We start from the raw sequence: 18,522 nt of genomic DNA on the forward strand, positions 1-18,522 counted from the left end.
ATGTAGTGCAGTATTTCTATCTTTTTCTTTTCCAAGTCTTTTAGCTTTCTAAATAGGTAGTTGTCAAAAATCACTTTGTTTGCTCATTGACACATTTTTGCCACTTCTTTCTTGTTAACAAAATCCAAATTTTGTTTAGGTGTCTAACCACCACTGGCTTCAGGAGTTGTGGAACGCAGCTCCAAATTAAGGGCGGAATTACCGTTGTTCTAGCTCAATCACAGTAGTTCAGTTCTCCTTGGCAGTGAATGCAATAATGCGAAGATATTTTTAGTTTACATATGATGCCTGGTATTGCAGTAGTTCTCTTTGACCATGAGAAAGGTGATCTAGAAAGATAGAAAGCTAATGCCAAGAAGGGCAACTTGAAAGCACAGAAACTGCAGCTTTAAAAAGAAGGTGAAGACATATATTAATCAAAATGAAACTCTCTGTTTTCCAGAATTTTGTTATTGCTCACACTAATTTCATTTGGACTTTTGTTATTGAAGTCATCTCATTTTAAATATGATACAATGAAATGTGATGTTTTTATAATCATCCTGTGGCCACAAAGATATTATTTTAGCACATAAAAACTCCTTGGTCTCAAATTTTATAAAAAGAAAAACAGTAACTTATATTTAATAAATAGTGACCTATTTTTAAATATTCATAGATGATTGTACCATATTTGAAATATAGAGATCTAATTAAAGACTATAAACTTTTATTTAAATAAAAATAGAAATCATTCTAATAAGGAAAGCTGACGTATTGCTTACTAATGTTTAATATGCAAATATAAACAAGCTATTCAATTGGGTAGTCATTAAAAACGTGTTTATTTAAATTTCTTTTTAAAGTGATTGATAAAAATAAAATTAAAAATTAAGTTTCTCAGCCAAGTTAGACACACTTCAAGTGTTCAGTGGCCAAATGTGGCTAGTGTCCTTCATGTTACACAACACAGACAGAACATTTCCGTTAATGTAAAAATTCTATTGAACTACACTGATCTAAATCAAGGGTCAGCAAACTATGACTTATAGATTGCTGACTTTATAAAAAAAATTTTAGTGAACACGTGTCTGCCCACTCATTTATGTATTGTCTTATGGATGTTTTCACAATACATTGGCAGAACCAAGTAGTTGCAGCAGAGACCCTATGATATGCAAAGCCTAAAATATTAATAACTGGAATAGTTAAAATATTTACTGACCCATGATCTAAGCCAGTCTAAACAGAAGAAACACAGATTAAATGTAATAATTATATGTAAACATTTTCTTAGAGAAAAGAGTGAAGCAAAATGATTTTTAGTGTCCCAAAAGGACTAACAGATATAATGTTGATTTCAATCATGACATGTTTTTTTCTTCACCAATCTTCATAGTATTCAGGATAAAAATTATAACTTCAGTGATCTTTAGAAGCTTATAAAATAAAAAAGATGAACTTAAAAGTATGAAAACATTACCTCAGGTTTCTATATGACTTTGGCATACTTCACAAACTCATTTGTTATGAATTTGTAGTTTTCATTTCTTCCAAGGGGGTTCCTCTCATTATTTGTTCAAGAAATCATTTTTCATATTGTCAATCTTTAGCAATAATGCCAATCTAAAGGTAATCACTTCTTGCATCTGCTAAGTTTCCGTATATGTAGAATGTAAATTGACTTTACATATCTATATCTATATACAATGATATAGCTTTATCATTGGGAGAAAACCGCAAATCTCTCCTGTATCCAGAATAATCAGAAATGTTGCATAATCAGAAATGCTGATTAGAAGTAAAATTGACATACTCACAAATGAAGTATTTTAGAAATTCCTAAAATTACAAGAAATGTGATTTTTCAATCTCCTATGATTCTGACATCAAGTTTTGCTTAGAAGTTAATTTCAAGATCTGTTTAGGCACCAGTACATGCATGCAGAGTGGAACTGGAAAGAGCTGAATGTGATAGATGTATGAGAAGCATTATCATTTGCTTATTGCCACTTTAAATAACAGCGTGTACTGATTAAGAGCTTAGAGGTTTTTCAGACTTCCTTGTTTTGATTTTTCATTCTTACTGTTGTTACATACTAGCTGGGTAAACTAGAGCAATATATAATTTAGGGAAAATGATAGAATATTGTAGAAAACATAGAAAAATTGCAGTACTCAACTAAGAAAGATGTATATTTCTCAGTAACATAAAATTATAGAATTGAGCAGTATTAAGCAGCCCTTATGGAAGGGCTTTTCCACAATACCAAGATCTTCTTGTTTTTTCATCCACGTATATATTGTACTACCCTTCGTAGTTAAACTGGATTTGATTAAGTCTGCATTCAACCTACAGTAAGGTTATATACAATCAAGGATCAGTAAACAATTTTCTTTAAGTAAATGACTCAGAAGTTGAGCACATTACTCATAATTACATTTTATTGATTAGAACCTAGTTAAATGGGCATAAAACTATCTTCAAAGAAGGATTTGGGTTTTAATGTATACTTAAACAGATGTCCAGTTTGGAAAAATTTTATTGGGGAACTGTTGTTTCAACATCGTGAATAATGTTACAATGAACATGGGAGTGTGGATATCTCTTTGACATACCGATGTTATTTCCTTTGAATATATACCCAGAAATGGGATTGCTGGATCATAAGGTAGTTCTATTTTTTAATATTTTGAGGAATCTCCATACTATTTTCTATAGTGGCTGTATAAATTTGCACTGCCAACTGTTCTTCAGATTTCTCATCTTTACATTATATATGTTCATCAATTTGTTGTGACAAGTAAACATGTCAACAGATGCAAAGACCTTAGAAAAGCACCTGATCCACACTAAGACCTGATTAACTGTTTATAATATTTCTATTTATGTAATTTATTTTTTCTGTGAAAGGCTTCAGTACATAGAGTTGATAAATTTACTACTAATAATAGCTTTATTTGTTGTAATTGTGTCTATAAATTTTTATGAGGGTGAAAAAAGATCAATAAGGAAAAAATTAATAATCTCTATTGATTGATTAATTGATTGCTTTTTAACCACTCAATTGAAGTATATTAAACTATAAAATGATGTAAATATTTAATGTGTAAATTACTGTGAGTTTGGGATATACATACATTGGTGAAAACATCATCACCATCAAGGCCGTAAACATATTCATCACATGCTAAAGTTTTTTCTTACCCCTTGTTATTACTATTACTGTTTTTGTTGTTGTTTTGCTTTGCTAAGAGCACTTAACACAAGAACTGATATATTAGCAAATATTAAGTACACAATACAGTATTGTTAACTATAAGCACTATGCCGGGTAGTAGATCTCCAGAACTTATTTATGCTGCATAACTGAAACTTTGTATCCCTTAACCATTACTACCCCACCTCCCCACCCCTGCATCCTTGTGCCCATCCTTTGGCAACAATCATTCTATTATGTGCTATGAGTTTGACTATTTTTGATTCTACATATAATTGAGATATTACAGTGCTGGTCTTTCTGTTACTGGCTCAGTTAATTAAACAATGCTTTTTAGGTCTATCCATGTCATTGCAAATGGCAGGATTTTCTTTACTTTAAGGCTGAATAGAATTCCACTGTACGCATATACCACGATATTTTTATTTATTCATCTATTGATAGACTTCTAGATTGTTTCCATATCTTGACTATTGTGAATAATGTTGCAGTGAACAGGGGAGTGTAGATAGCTCTTTTATTTATCGATTTTATTTCCTTTGAATGTATACCCAGAAGTGAGATTTCTGGATCATAAGGTAGTTCTATTGATTTTTTGTGGAACCTCCATACTATTTTCCATAGCAATAACACTGGATCCTTTTGGTAACACTGCACCAGCTAGAAATCTCCATGGCCAGCAGCACCTCTGCCCAGGCTTTGCTTGGCTCTGGGCATGCTCCACCACTTCTGAGTAGGTTCATCTAACTGCCGTTTAAGATAAGTGACTGCTCTTACTGCTTCCGTTGACAGGATGTGTTATTGTGGGAAAATGGCAGTCAGATCTCTCTCAGAGGTCTATCTAAGTGTCCCCAGTAAAAGGGAGCCATCGTCCAAGGCTCCGTTTGCATGACCATTTGGAGTTTGTTAATCTCTAGGTGAGAAAAATCAAATTTTACAAGGAGGTTGTATTAGGATTCTATAAAGGGAACTAATAGGATATATATACATATAGTGGAGTTGATTAAAGAGTATTGACCCACAGGATCACAAGGCAAGGTCCCACAATAGGCCATCTACAAGCTGACGAGCAAGGAAGCCTGTCCAAGTCCCAAAGCTGAAGAACTTGGAGTCTGATGTTTGAGGGCAGGAAGCATCCAGCAGAGGAGAAAGATGAAAGCCAGAAGTCTAAATCAGTCTAGTCTTTCCACATTCTTCTGCCTGTTTTTATTCTGGCCACACTGACAGCTGATTATATTGTGCCCACCCCGACTGAGGGTGGGTCTGCCTTTCCGAGTCCACTGACTCAAATGTTAATCTCCTTTGGCAACACCCTTACAGGCACACCCAGGAACAATAGTTTGCATCCTTCAATCCAATCAAGTTAACACTCAATATTAACCCTCACAGAGCTTAAATATTCATGCACCAAATATGTATATTATACAAAGAGGAGCTAAAAGGGAAAAATCTAGTGCCAAAGATAAGAGAAATAAGAAGTAAACAGACTAATCATTCTGAAAACAATATTGTGGCCAGAGTTGTTTCACTCTGGGGAAAGAAACTAAATCTTGTATGGGGCCAGTTAAACTAGAAGAGAGAATACTGTTTAGGTGAGTAAAAAAAATCCCTGTGGGAGTTCAGGATTAAGGGTTCCTTGACAAAGATACCTTATGGTGAGGAATGAAATGAAGGTGAGAACCACAAGCATAAGCAGGAATAAAGAAGATATCTATGGGAAGTTCATTATTGACACTTATCTTTTGTGATCTTTAGCCTGAGGTCTCTGATTTCTTCAGAAGAGCTTTGGGTGCTCTTCTGAGGTAATTCTGTCAGTTCCCCAGGCCTTTGCTAGAGTACAATGAATCCAAGAGTCTATTCCAGTGACCTTCACTGCCAAAGAGGTAGAAAGAAGTACAACGTGCCTGGGTGCCTTGGCTCATGCCTGTAATTCCAACACTTTGGAAGGCCGAGGCAGGTGGATCAGTCAGGAGTTTGAGACCAGCCTGGCCAATACAGTGAAACTCCGCCTCTGCTGAAAATACAAAAGTTAGCTGGGCGTGGTGGTGCATGCCTCTAATTGCCACTACTCAAGAGGCTGAGGAACAAGAATCATTTGAATCTGGGAGACAGAGGTTACAGTAAGCCAAGATCATGCCACTGCACTCCAGCCTGGGCGACCGAGTGAGACTGTCTCAAAAAAAAAAAAAAAAAAAAAAGAAGTTCAATCTAAGATCCCTCCCACACCAGGTCTAAAGTGGGAGAAAGAGAAGGAAGAGCCTTTACCTGCACTAAGTCCCCTGGGTTGAATAGAGGTGGTGGTGGCCTAGTTCACGGGGTTGGGTCTCCTACAGTTGCTTCAGTTCGTGTTGGAAATGGGCCAAAGTAGATACATGTTTAATCATATCAGAAGCTTCTTGGTCTAGCAAGAAATCACTGATGAGAAAAGGCCATCCATGTATCATTTTGAGGGCACCTAAACCCAGGTTCAAAGGGGTGTTTCTAACAAGTAGTAGGGTTATGGGGAGAAGAGTAATCCAGGAGAGAGAAGTCTCTTGAGACTGTTTTCTGAGGTGCCTTTTGATAATATCACTTGTCTTTTCTACCTTTCCCAAGGATTGTGGTCTCCAAATGCAATGAACATGGTATTGTATGCCTAGTGTCCTTGAGACCCTCTGGGTGACAGCCATCTTGAACAAGGGGCCATTATCACTCTGGAGGTATTTAGAAAGTCCAAAGCAAGGAATGATCTCATTAATTAGTACTTTTATCACCTCAGAGGTTTTCTTTGTCTAACATGAAAATGCTTCTACCCAGTTATTGAAGGTATCTACTCATATCAGGATACACTGGATGCTGCTTTTCTTTGGCTTTATGGGTAAATTTATCCGCCAGTGGGTAAATTTATCTGCCAGTCTTCCCCCAAGTAGCCTCCTGTTCTTTGGGAGTCTGCAGGGAAGAGCCATTGATTGAGGGGATTATTTTTAAGGCAAGTCTCACAAGCATTAATGACCTATTTGACTATTGGTAGCAGATTTTTACCTGAGAACAACCACTGGGGCGATTGATAGGTTCTATCCTTATCTAGGTGGAAGGCTTGGAGAAGGATATTAAGAACTTTCCATTGGCTGGAAGCTGTTAGGTGAAGTTTGCCATCTTCTTATTGTAGCGATCCTGAGGACTGAAAGGTGTATCCATGAGAGGTGGCCCATTCTACTTATGCAGGAGAATATTGAGGTTTTATTTCTCTTATGGAGCCCTCCCAGACCAGAGGGGTCTCTAGTAGATAAGAAATCTGGGACCTTCTTACTGCCAATTTATCTGCTTAGTCAGCCAACTTTTTACCCTCGGTTATTTCATCCATCCCCTTTTAGTGGCCTTTACAAGGTATTACTGCCACTTCCCATGACAGAAGAACTGAGGATAATAATCTTAATTTCCTGATGGTATTTAAGGGGAGAACCATTAGCTGTGAGGAAGTTCCTCTCTTTCTAGATTGTGGCATGAGCCTGAAGGACTAGGAAAACATACTTAGAATCAGTATAAATGTCAACTGCTTTCCGTTTGCTTAATTCAAACACCCTCATAAGGGCTATTATCTCAGCTAGTTGAGCACTTGTGCCCAAGGAGAGAGGCACACTCTCAATAATATCATTCATATTCTTGTATACCCTACTTTATGGATCCCTTGTTCTACAAAATAACTTCTGTCCATAAAGAGAGTCCAGTCTGTGTTCTATAAGTAGTTTCGCTGAAGTCCTCTCTGGCTCCATAGGTTTGCACTACTATCTGTATGCAGTCATGTTTAAGCTCCCCAACTTCCTCTGGGAGAATGGTGGCTGGGATTAGAGGGTCAGGTTCTTTTTTTTTTTTTTTTTTTTTTCTGATATGGAGTCTCACTGTATCGCCCAGGCTGGAGTGCAGAGGCACGATCTCGATCTCGATCTCGGCTCATTGCAAGCTCCACCTCCCGGGTTCACACCATTCTACTGCCTCAGACTCCTGAGTAGCTGGGACTACAGGTGCCCACCACCATACCCGGCTAATTTTGTTTTTGTATCTTTAGTAGAGACAGGGTTTCACCGTTTTAGCCTGGATGGTCCTGATCTCCTGACCTCGTGATCTGCCCACCTTTGCCTCCCAAAGTGCTGAGATTACAGGCCTGAGCCACTGCACCTGGCCGGAAGGGTCAGGTTCTTAACTGGACTGCAGATCTAATAGCAGAGCTCAATATTAGAGGCAGCAGTTGTCCATTATCCAGAGACATCCCTTAGAAGACAACAGTCCTGCCACATTATGTGGGGTATAAATGGTTAAGTTATCCCCCTTGGTTAACTTAGTAGCCTCTGGCACCAGCAAAGATACTGCTGTAACTGCCTGTAGACAGGCTGGCCATCTTTTAGCTACCAAATCAAGCTCCTTGCTTAGGTAGCCTGCAGGCTGCTGGGCTGAACCTCAAGTCATTCCCTTCCTTTCTGATACATAAAGTTTGAATGTCTTACCTATGAGAAGACAAAGGGTGGTGCCTCAAGCAAGACTTGTTTCAATTGGTCAAATGCCCTTTTAGCCTCTGGTTTCCAAATTAAGAAGTGAGTCTTAGTTGACTGAGTTTCCTTTATTAGGTTATATAAGGGACAAGCTATCTTACCATGCCCAGGTATCCATAATCTGAGAATCCTGTAATACCCAAGAATCCCCTCATTTATTTGAGGGTTTGTGGGAGGGGAAAGTAGGAGATGGCCTGATAGGGTTTGGCTGTGTCCCCACTCAAATCTCAACTTGAATTGAATGTCCCAGTATTCCCATGTGTTTTGGGAGGGACCTAGAGGTAGGTATTTGTATCATGGGGGCCAGTCTTTCCTGTGCTATTCTCGTGATAGTGAATAAGTCTCACTAGAATTGACGGGTTTCTGAGGGGTTTCCACTTTTGCTTCCTCCTCATTATGTTCTCTTGCTGCCACCATATAAAACACGCCTTTTGCCTCCCTCTATGATTCTGAGGCCTCTGCAGCCATGTGGAAGTGTAAGTCTAATTAAAAAACTTGTTCATCCCAGTCTTGGGTTTGTCTTTATCAGCAGCTTGAAAACAGACTAATACAGTAAATTGGTGCCAGTAAAGTAGGGAATTGCTGAAAAGATACCTGAACAGGTAGAAGTGAATTTGGAACTGGGTAATAGGGAGAGGTTGAAATAGTTTGCAGGGCTCAGAAGAAGACAGGAAAATATAAGAAAGTTTGGAACTTCCTAGAGATTTGTTGAATGGCTTTGATCAAAATGCTGATAGCAATATGGACAATAAGGTCAAGACTGAGGTGGTCTCAGATGGAGATGAGGAACTTCTTGGGAACTGGAGTAAAGGTGGCTCTTTTGTTTTAGCAAAGAGACTGGTGACATTTTGCCCCTGCCCTAGAGATTTGTGGAACTTTGAACTTGAAAAAGATGAGTAAGTTTATTTGGCAGAAGATATTTCTAAATAAAAAAGCATTTAAGAGGTAACTTGGGTACTATTAAAGGCATTCAGTTTTACAAGGGAAGCAGAGTATAAAAGTTTGGAAAAATTGCAGCATGACTATGCAATAGAAAAGAAAAACCCATTTTCTGGGGAGAAATTCAAGCCAGCTGCAGAAATTTGCATAAGTAGCAAGGAGCCCAATGTTAATCCCCACGACCATGGGGAAAACGTCTCCAGGCCATGTCAGAGACCTTCACAGCAGCCCCTCCCATCACAGTCCTGGAGGGCCAGAAGGAAAAAGTTGTTTGGTGGGCCAGGCCAAGGGTCCATGTGTTGTGTGCAGCCTAGGAACTTGGTGCCCTTGTCCCAGCTGCTCCAGGTGTTGCTGAAAGGGGCCAAGGTACAGCTCAGGCCGTGGCTTCAGAGAGTGGAAGCCCCAAGCCTTGGCAGCTTCCACATGGTGTTGAGCCTGTGGGTACACAGAAGTCAAGAACTGAGGTTTGGGAATCTCCATGTAGATTTCAGAAGATGTATGAAAATACCTGGATGCCCAGGCAAAAGTTTTCTGCAGGGGCAGGGCCCTCATGGAGAACCTCTGCTGCGGCAGCGAAGAAGGGAAATTTGGGATCGGAGCCCCCACACAAAGTCCGTACTGGGGCATTGCCTAGTGGGGCTGTGAGAAAAGGGCCTCAGTCCTCCAGACCACAGAATTGTAGATCCACCAGTAGCTTGCACCGTGCACCTGGAAAAGCCACAGACACTCAACATCACCTGTAAAAGCAGCTGGGAGGGAGGCTGTACCCTGCAAAGCCACAGGGGAAGAGCTGCTCAAGACCATGGGAACACACCTCTTGCATCAGCATGACCTGGATATGAGACCTGGAGTCAAAGGAGATAATTTTGGAGTTTAAAATTGGACTGCCCACTGGATTTAAGACTTGCATGGGCCCCGTAATCCCTCTGTTTTGGCCAATTTCTCCCATTTGGAATGGGAAGTAACTAGCTTGCTTTTGATTTTACAGGCTCATAGGTAGAAGAGACTTGCCTTGTCTCAGATTAGACTTTGGATTGTGGACTTTTGGGTTAATGAGGAAATGAGTTAAGACTTTGGAGGACTGTTGGGAAGGCATGATTGGTTTTGAAATGTGAGGACATGAGATTTGGATAAGCCAGGGGCAGAATGATATGGTTTGGCTATGTCCTCACTCAAATCTCAACTTGAATTGTATCTCCCAGAACTTCCATGTGTTGTTGGAGGGACCCATGGGGAGGTAATTGAATTATGGGGGCCGGCCTCTGCTGTGATAGTAAATCTCGTGATAGTAAATCTCATGAGACTTGATGGTTTTATCAGGGGTTTCTGCTTTTACTTTCTCCTCATTTTTTTTTTTATCTTGCCACTACCATGTAAGAAGTGCCTTTCATCTCCCACCATGAGTCGGAGGTCTCCCCAGCCATGTGGAACAGTAAGTCCAATTAAACCTCCTTTTCTTCCCAGATACAGATATGTCTTCATTGGCAGCATGAAAATGGACTAATAGATGGCCTTAATCTTTTTTTGCCTAGTGCCCTGGTCCCCTCTGACAAGACTAGATCTAGGTACTTCACTGAAGTCTGATGGAGCTGAGTCTTAGATTTTGAGATGTTATATCCTGTGTTAGCCAGAAAATTAAGAGCCTCTTGAGAGTTTTCCTCAACTGGGGAACAAAGGATAATTGTGTCTACATATTGTAAAACTTTAATCTGATGATAAAGGAACTCGGAGGGATCTTTAGTGGGTGGCTTTTTTTTTTTTTTGAGATGAGGGCTCATGATGTCATCCAGGCTAGAGTGCAGTGACGTGATTTTTGGCTCATTGCTACCTCTGCCTCCTGGGTTCAAGCAATTCTTGTGCCTCAGCTTCCTGAGTAGCTGGGACTACAGGCACACAGCACCATGCCCAGCTAATTTTTGTATTATTAGTAGACACTGGGTTTCACTATGTTGGCCAGGCTGGTCTCAAACTTCTGACCTCAAGACTTCCACCCATCTCAGCCTTGCAAAGTGCTGGAATTACAAGGGTCAGCCACTGTACCAGCCTCAAAGAGATCTTTTGACAATGCCAGCTCAAATAGGTGGGAGTTATCTCAGAATCCCTGAGGTAAAACCATCTAGGTTAGCTGGGTGGTCTGAGTGGAGGGATCCTTGAATGCAAACAAGTATTTGGAGTCTGCAAGTAGTAGTATGCAGAAAAAAAGGGCATTCTTTTGGTCGAGGATTATAAATCATTTAGTTCCCTCGGGTATTTGAGTTAGCAAGATACATGGGTTGGGAACCACCAGATGAATTGGAATCATAGCCTCACTAATGAGGTGGAGATCCTGGACCAGTTTCCATTCCATGTTGAGCTTCTGTACCCCCAATATTAGGGCATTACAAGGGCTGTTGTAGGGTTAGAGGAGGCCCTGCATCCTCAAGTTATCAATGACAGCTTCCAGTACTTTCCTAGCTTCTGGTTTTAGGAGATATTGTCTCTGGTTAGGGAAAGTGGGATCCTTAAGGTAGATCCAAATTGGTATGGTGGCTGAGGCTCAGTCACTTTTTCCTTGACTTACCCAAACTTCTGGATTAATATCGGTCTCAACCATGAGGAGACAGTGAGTCTGTTCAGGAGCCATAAGAATAGTGATTCCCATATGAGCTAAAATGTCCCTTCTTAGCAGAGAAGTTGGGCTTTCAGGCATGATTAAAACAGGATGAGTAAGCAAGAAGTCTCCCCAACTATGACTAAGGGATTGGTAAAAATGTTGGGTTAAAGGCTTTCCTGACACACCTATCACTGTCATACTAAGGGGAGTGGGGAAGTCTGGATTGAAGACGAAAACAGAAATAGCTGTTCTGGTATCCAGGAGGAAGTCTACTTTCCTCTCTCTGACCTCCAGAATCACCTGGGCCTCCTGGAGGTTAATGGAAGTCTGAGCCATTAGAGCTGGGGAGAGGAGCCCCAAGACCCCTGGGTCCTGCTGGACCACCTAGGATACTGCCCCTTGACTCAGTGACCTGCATCTCCAGGGACAGTTGCCCTCCTGTGGTCCCCTCCACAGAGTGGACTGGATTGAAGTGGCTTCCTCTTCCTGCTTGGGCTGTCCTTAATGTGCCCTGGCTTGCTATATTTGTAGCAGTTAACAGGTGCATCTCAAAAGTTCTGGGGTCTGCCACGTGGCCATCAGAGCCTGTGTCTTTTTCTTGTGTCTCCCCTCTCTCTCTCAAGCCTCCTCCAAATCCTTATCATAGAAGACTGAGGTGACCACTTTCAGGACATTCTACAAAGTACTGTCTTGTCCCATGGCCTGTTTCTGCAGCTTCCTCCTGGTATCAGGGGATGCCTGAGTAATTAACATATCCTTTAGGATTAGTTGTCCCTCAACTGAATCAAGATATACAGAGTTGTGCTTTACTAAGATCCTTCTTAATCTTTCCACGAAGGCAGTGGGATTCTCATCTAATCCCTGGTCTATCATGGATGGTTTGGAGTAATTGAGAGTCTTAGTTTTAGTCCTTTGTAAGCCCTTCAACACGCACATCTGAAAGTGTTTCCTATTTTATTCTCCCATTTCATCATTGAGATCCCATTTATGGTCCTCCAATGGTATTGCTATTCTTCCAGTTGGATATGGCTCATCTCCTTTCCTAGCACTATATGAAATACAAATCTTAACCCCAAAACTATCTGCCATGAGCAGGACAGCCTACTTCTCAGCAGCAGGGTTTGATTCTAAAGTAACGTAACATCCTTCCAGAAGAGTTCAAATACTTGAATTAAATTCTGGAAAGTCTCTATATGCAAGTGAGGGTCATCTGAAAACTTGCCAAGACCCCCCTTAATTTGCCTTAAGTCTTGTATAGACAAGGGGACCTGGACTTTAATGGGGACATATTAACTAGACATCTCTTGTATCGGCAGGAGTGAGACTGAGCCCTGCCTAAAATGAGGATTTCTAGGATGGGGCAAGTTTGAGAGAGAACCTGGATAGGGAGGACAAGGTGGACCAGGAGGTGCAGGACTGGAGGGAGCTGGATCCCCATCAGAGGTAGCTGATTCCCCAACTAGAGATAGCTGACTCCCCCACTGGAGGTATCTCTGGGGTTTGCTTTCCTAGTCCCATGGGATTGCCTATGTAGCCTTTCCTGAGATGGTCCCTAGGAGGGCTGAATCAATCCTACAACATAGGCAAAGTTCTTGATTACTCTGCAAGTCAAAGAAAGCCTGCACATATGGTGACCTCTGACCATTTGCCCTCATGCCATCATTTACAGAAAACATCCAGCTGCAGGATAGTATTGAATTTAATTCTTCATTCCTGAGGCCAAGCTTGTTATTCTTGCAAATCATAATTTGGCCAAACCATTGTGCCAAGTAATATGAGACATTTTTCTCTAGAGTCTGAAGGTCAAAAGAGTCCCAGTGATTCAGGATAAACTCAAGAGGAGTGCAGGCTGAAGAAGGTTTGCTATTCATCTGAAAAAGGGGAAAAGATTCCCTTAATTCCTTTCTCTCTTCCAACAAAAATCCAAGCAGACATATGTGAGGAAGAGAAAAAAAAAGCCCTCCTCTTCTTTCTTTCCTCCTTTTCTTCCCTGAGTCTTGCAGGACATTAACCATATCAGCAGTAATAGTCATGCTCACTTGTGCTATGCCCTGGCCTTCCACTGTCAACTGCTTCTGGGTCCATCAGATCTAGTTTTCTTTCTTTTTACGGCTTCAACCCAAAGCTTGAAATGAAATTTGGGCCAAAAGGTACCTCAGGAGAGTGTGTAATAAACACATTAGCCCCAAGTGCCACCCATTAGTGTGAGTGTGACCTCCACCTTTGAAGTGGAGATGCCTAGTTGGTAGGCACACCTACCAACTAGTAATAGTCACACCTACCTACACTGTGACCTAGCCTCTTGCTCTCAGTAATCTTTGAGTTCCCTAGACATCATCTATGCCATGGATTCAAGCAAGTTCTTCACCCATGAAGTGGGAAGGTGTAGTCAGCAGGTTTATTAGTCTGTTCTCATGCTGTTAATAAATACATACCCAAGACTGCATAATCAGTTAAGGAAAGAGGTTTAATTTATTTACAGTTCATCATGGCTGAGGTGGCCTCAGGAAACTTACAAAAATGGTGGAAGGAGAAGCAAACATGCCCTTCTTCACATAGTGGCATCAAGGAGAAGTGCAGAACAAAAGTAGAAAAGCTCTTATAAAACCATCAAATATTGTGAGAATTAACACACTATCATGAGAACAGAATGGGGGAAAATGCCCCAGTGATTTAATTATCTCCCACTGGGTCCCTCTCACAACATGTGGAGATTATGGGAACTACAATTCAAGATGAGATTTGGGTGTGCACATAACAAAACCATATCAGCAGTGATAGTCATGCTCACCTGCACTATGTCCTGACCTTCCACTGTCAACTGCCTCTGGGTCCCTCAGATCTAGTTTTCTTTCTCTTTAGGGCTTCAACCCAAAGCTTGGAATCAAATTTGGGACAAAAAGATAACTCAGGACAGTGTATGGACCCATTAAATTAGTCCCAGGTGATCCTCACCAAATTGCAGCCAACAACTGATGGGGTGGCTCCTCTGCTGCTTCTCTATCATAAGCAGAATACTAAAGTAAAGCTGTGAAACCAGATCCTCCTCAAACAGGCGAAAGAAAGAGAGTCTTCTGAATTGCAAACCTGGCATAATAAGATGCCTCCCAATAGGAAAAAAATCAATCTCTCCAATAGAAAAGCTCCCTGTATTCACAGGACTATGTTTACTCCCGACATGCTGGGAAGAAAACAACTTAAATACAGGGGAGGGGAAGGTCCCTGAATAGCCTCTTGCCCTATGCTAATGGATTCCTTCAACAGAGGAAAGAAAAATCTCAAGTGTCACATCCTCTTTGCTTGAAAGAATAGAGAGAAACCTCATTGTTCTAAATTACACTCCTGATGACTGAGCAAAGTGCTCATTCTACCCAGTAATATTATCTCTGTGGTTTGCAACAAAACTTTTAACATTGTATATAAAGAAAAGATAAGAGCCATGACAGCTCTGAAAGAAAGCAAGAAAATGCGATGGGAAAGACTGAAGGTCTTGGCCAACACCTGTACAGACTGTGGGGGATTGTGGCCGGTCCAGGAGCATTTCGGTAATGCCAAGGTGTAGCCTCAGCCAGATACCTTCAGTTGCCCTAGGACCTTATTCTGATCCCATGTGACAGCTTGACCTCACAAATGGAGGCTGCATTGAAACAAAGCCAACATTCCCAATACCCAGGGTGATGGGGGTGTGGGGTTAACATTGTCCTTCCCAGCAAGCCTGTCATCTCCAGCCATGCCATTAGCTTTTAACTAGCTGACAAAAGTCTGATGCTTCATCTGTTTACAGAACAAAAAAAAATGAGGAAAAGAAACCTTGAAAATGAAAGTGAACGAGGTTCACACTTACCCTTTTGTTGAACCCAGAAATGACATCAGAATCTTTCGGTGCTGCTTCCCCAACTGGAAATCTCCACAGCTAGTGGTGCCTTTCTCTGGGCTTTGCTTGACTCTGGGCTTGCTGCTGGGCTTTTGTGACTTGCTCGCCCTGGCAGAATGCACTTAGCTCACACTACCAGCCCGGATCCCAAGCATGCACATGGACTCCATACTCAGCCTGCAGCTGAGCCAGGTGTGCAGCAAGTGGTTTTCACTTTGGGTTGCAAGCATCTAGACAAAGGGACCACAGTGATGCTGGAAAACTCAGAGATGACAGTGACCATGGAGCCCCAAGAGAAATTATGGCTCTCACCCAGTTAGTCCTGAGGTTTGAGCCCCAAAGAAATATTACAGCTCCCTTCTGTTTTTTCTGCCCACAGTGTGGTGAATGGTGGGGTGTGTTAAAGCTCCTTCATGTTACCGCTCATTCATTCCCACCACCTTCAGGTTGGCAAAAAGGAGTGTGTCATAGATCGTTCGGTCCTGTCACCCATTGCTTAGCCAGGGGGAGGGAGAGTTACCATGTTACAGCTCTTTTTGCACCTGCTGTTCACCAGGTTCCAGGGTCTTGTCCTACAACCAAGAAGAATGAGGTTATGTGGCCACCAGAATGTGAGCAAGACAGGGAAGAATTTTATTGACCAACAAAAAAGCTTTTGATGAGCAGAGACCCAAAGTAGGTAGCCCTCAGTGTGAGAGGGGGCCTGAAAGTGGAGAGCACAAAACATGGCTAAATCTGGAGCTTTTATGAGCTCAAAATGGGGGAGTGTGTGCGGATTGGTCTGTGGGCTGGCCTGGAATGTGAGAAATGTGCTCCCCCATCCAAACCCAAAGAATGGACTCAGAGGCATGGAGAACAGTGAAAGTGAGACTTTTAATAGCAATCTTACAATATTGGGTGTCTGGTAGGCAGGGGCACACAGGACAGCTATAACAGGTAATTTACCTCCTATCATACAAGTCCCTCCATAAGTACCTCACTGGTCAAGTAATATGGGGTTACAATCTTCCCAGACATCACTTAAGTTTCATTATCCCCCTTATAAGGTTATACTCTGGTACCCTTCCCCAGTTTGTAACATCCACAGGCTGGCAACCAGTGCTTAGATCTATCATGCCTTGAAAATGGACCATTTGAAATATTTTCTCACAAATCCCCTCCTCTTTTCTATATATTTACTTTGGTCTCATTTTCATCTAAACCCTTCTGGTCCTCAAATCACTCTAGAAGTCATTTACTTTCTTCTTCATAGGATAGTGGGTTTAATTTGGTTTCTAATAGTAGCACGTTATTTTGCTGGTAAGTCATGGGCATTTGTTTATTAATAGCTGTTTCAATTAATCTCTGTGCTAGTCCTTTCACACAAGGGATAATACAGCATCCCACTGCTGTTAAGACTCCTGCCATAATTATGAGAGATGTAAGAATTGAAACTACCATGCCTTTCCATTTTCCAAACCAACCTTCTAGCCATCCTGTAAATGGGTCATCAATTCCAGCATTTTCTTCCAGTTTGTTGGCTAGAGTTTTCAGTCCTTATAAAGTTTTTGTGATGGTCCTTTCAGGGGCAGTATTGTTGGGTGAAAGTACAACATTTCCCATCAAGCACAACACATATGCCCCCTTTTTCTACTAGTATCATGTTTAGTGCAAGCCTGTTTCCCAGGCCTTTCAGCTGGTGGCATCGAACTGGCTAGCCATCCCGTTGAAGGTGTCCTGAGTATAACTGATGAATCTCTGTTGATTACAATAGGTTTAGTTAATATAATTCACATTCTTATTAATATTTGACCACCAGAAGAGTGCTGACTCAAACCCAGCAGCTATTCAGTTTTGAGCCTTAAATTCATTAAGTACCCCCCTAGGGACTCCTATAGAATTTGTTAAATATCTGGTTTCAGTGGCCATGTATATTTTGGGCTATCTTATGGAATGCCAGGGTAAAGGGATGGCCAGTTGGACTAAAGCACAGGTTGCAGTCCAGATGGACAGTAACAGGTTATGGAGGTTCCTTTTCCCACAGTACCAGCAGACATCAGGCTGGGGTATATGGAGAGCCAAGTAATTGCCATTGCCTGACTCACCAGTGACATTTAGGATGTGGGTACAAGTCGAGAATTCTCTCATGGGCTTATTGAACTCTGCCCCTGGCCTAGAGGCAAGAGGAGTGGTTCACATTCCCTACAGACAATGAGAGGATTGCTCTGGGATCCAACCTCCACAATGCAGGAAAGAGCAATGACAGACTCTTACAAGTCTCATTTCCCCATGCATCCTTGTCTTGGTACAGAGCCAACATGCAAAGCACCCCTTCAGGATCAGTATTCCATCCCAGGGGAAATGAAACCACCTGTACCTGAGGTTATACCACAGCACATGTATAGCAGTTATTCTCGTTGAGGGTCTGTACTGAAAACTGGACCCATTTGACCCAGGCATTCACATACCCATACCCTGTCTCAATTTCTAAGATTTGCCTTAAATCCTCTACCTCAATTATTTTTACCCTTTTAGGGTCATTATTTGGTGGACTAAAGTGTCTGTTAGGATCTGGGGTTGGAGTAGTCCCAGTCAAATGGGAGGTTGAGTTCTTGATTAGGGAACAAATTGCCATAGGGGATCTATCCTCTGTGATGTCTACCCCTAACCCATATACCCAAGATGTGACTTTTGGTTCTTGGTCTAGAATGGCTGGATTGTCAATGGAATTGAGTATAGGATTCCATTCCAAATTCTGGCAGTTATTTGGCAGGGAGTCCTTGGACAGATGTAGTTATTCTTCAAGGGTCTCCAGCTTGGAGTTACCCACTCCATGTTTACTGTCCAACCCTGAAATTGGGTAGTCCATCAAACATCATCCCAGTTGGGAGAGGGTGATGCCCTACTGTAACCTGTATCTGGTTCACAGCAAAGATATTTATCTGCTTGTGAGAACTGTCTCTGTTTTTCTCAATTCCTGTAAGGTAAAACCTGGCAGGCATCAAATTTAATAGTCTGAGGTGCTACCATCTTGGTCACATTAATAACCAACCTGATTGGTTAGAGAGGAGCCCCCTGCCAGTTTCCATTTTGACCTTTTCCTCTTTGTATTGTAGTCTATCCCAGCCATATTAACTTCCAGAAAGGGGGCAAGCCCATGCTTTCTTTTTATAATTTTTTTAGAATTAACTTTAAGGGTTCCTCAGATTACCCATGCAATTTCCACTGGTATTTTACCCTCCTTTCCAGGGTCTTTTTTTTTTTTTTTTTTTACCAGTTCCTTGACTCGAGTGTAGTGAGTCCACCCCCATTCAGCTGTTCACATGGCTGTCTCAGTGGTCAGGAGCACTTGATAGGAAACTTCCCAGTTTGGGTGGAGCTTATCTTCTTTCCAAGTCTCAATCAGCACCA

This window comes from Gorilla gorilla, chromosome 14 (genome assembly GCF_029281585.2).
Source record: "Gorilla gorilla gorilla isolate KB3781 chromosome 14, NHGRI_mGorGor1-v2.1_pri, whole genome shotgun sequence".
In the NCBI taxonomy this organism is placed as follows: Eukaryota; Metazoa; Chordata; class Mammalia; order Primates; family Hominidae; genus Gorilla; species Gorilla gorilla.